This window comes from Bison bison, unplaced genomic scaffold (assembly GCF_000754665.1).
Source record: "Bison bison bison isolate TAMUID 2011002044 unplaced genomic scaffold, Bison_UMD1.0 scf7180017864375, whole genome shotgun sequence".
Classification (NCBI taxonomy): domain Eukaryota; kingdom Metazoa; phylum Chordata; class Mammalia; order Artiodactyla; family Bovidae; genus Bison; species Bison bison.
In genome coordinates this window covers 3165641-3167259 of record NW_011494947.1, presented here as the reverse complement: position 1 = coordinate 3167259, position 1619 = coordinate 3165641, and positions in this window count along the sequence as shown.

The following is a 1619-nucleotide window of genomic DNA, read 5'->3' as shown; positions in this document are numbered from 1 at the left end:
CGGGAGTGGGTGTTCAGCCCTGGCTCACGTGGGCACGCACCGAGTGTGAGTGATGGGGTCGTGGCGTGTGTCAGGAGTGGGTGAGCGGCATGTCGGTGTGTGTGAAGGCAGGTCTGAGCAGGTTGTGATGTAGGTGTGCAAGGAGAGTGGGGGTGGGGACACTTGGGTGGGAGGCAGAGACAGGCTGGGGCTGGGCCAGAACTCATTGCTCAACTGCCTGCCCCAGGGCCAGGTGACGTGGCTGCTACGTCTCTCCCTTCCTGCCCTGGCCTCCAGGCTTTGGTCTCTGGGAGCCCCCTGCCCTCGAGCCGTGGGGAAATGTCACTGGGAGGAATGAGAGTAAGGATGCATCCTGTTTACCAAGTGGGCACTCAGTGCCAAGCATGCTGAGTACAGAATTCCCTCCTGTGTTCTCACTGCAGTGAGAACTATTGTGTCCATTTTACTGATGAGGGAAACAAGGCCCAGGCAGGTTCAGGGACATGCCTAAGACCGCCCAGCCAGTCAGCGGCCAAGATGGGGCTCAGGCTTAGACTTAGACCTTTGTCTTGCCAAAGCCATGCCCTTCCCACCCCGTGCCAGCGTCCCATCTCTGTGAGCCTTATAACCTTGGAGCTGCTGCTGAAGGTAGTGAGTGTCCCATCAGTGGAGGCATTCAAGCAACTGCCAGAGTATCAGACATTGCAAGGTGTTCCTGGATGCCTGGGCCGGATGGGAGGTTGGATGGTGGGGTGGTGGTAGGATCCTTCCAGCTGGAAACACACACAGCCCTACTGATCTTATTTATTTTTGATGGTGCCGTGTGGCTTGCAGGATCTTAGTTTCTCCACTAGGGATTGAACTCATGCCCTTGGCAGTGAAAGTGTGGAGTCCAAAGTACCGGGCCGCCAGGGAATTCCCAGCCCGACTGGTCTTGCTGTTCTGATTTCTGCAGGGGACTGGAGGCAGCTGCGCTTGGCTTCCTCTGGGGCAGAGCTGAGACCTGCAGGCAGGTGGCAGGAGAAGGGCTGGGACGAGTCCAGGGAGCCCCACCAGGAGCGTGCATGCAGTGGGCAGGGCCGCACCCCCGTCTCTGAGGCTTTCTTAGCTCTGCCCCATCCATGGGGGGGGCCTTGGGTTCTGACCTGTGTGGACCCTGTGCTGACCTCAGGGAAGCCTCCCAGCCTGTGAGCTCTGGAGCAGAGCACCCCACTGTGCAGTGTCCCCTGCTTTCAGGGAGCCTACAGACTGGGGGCTGGGAAGCTGATTGGGGGCAGCCTGAGGAGGGGCAGCCCAAGGTGAGGCCGTGGAGGCCCAGAGTGCCCCGGTCACCCTGCCCTGCCCTGCCCCTGCCTGGCATGGGTGGGGTGCGTTGGGAAGTGTCTGTTGGACCAAGGAAGACGTGGAGTCCTCACGGGGGCTCACAGGCACAGTGACACAGAGGACCGTGGGGTCTGGAGGCCAGGTCGCAGGGCCCTGGGTCACCGTCCGCGACTTGAGAGCTGGGACACATCTGGTGGATTTAGGGCTTTGCTCAGTGCCCAGCCTGGAGCACAGTGCAGGCCTGTGTGTGCTTCTGGAGAAAGCTTGGTTTTCCCAACGTGCTTGTCCACGTGTTGCTTTGTTTTGCTCCTCCGATG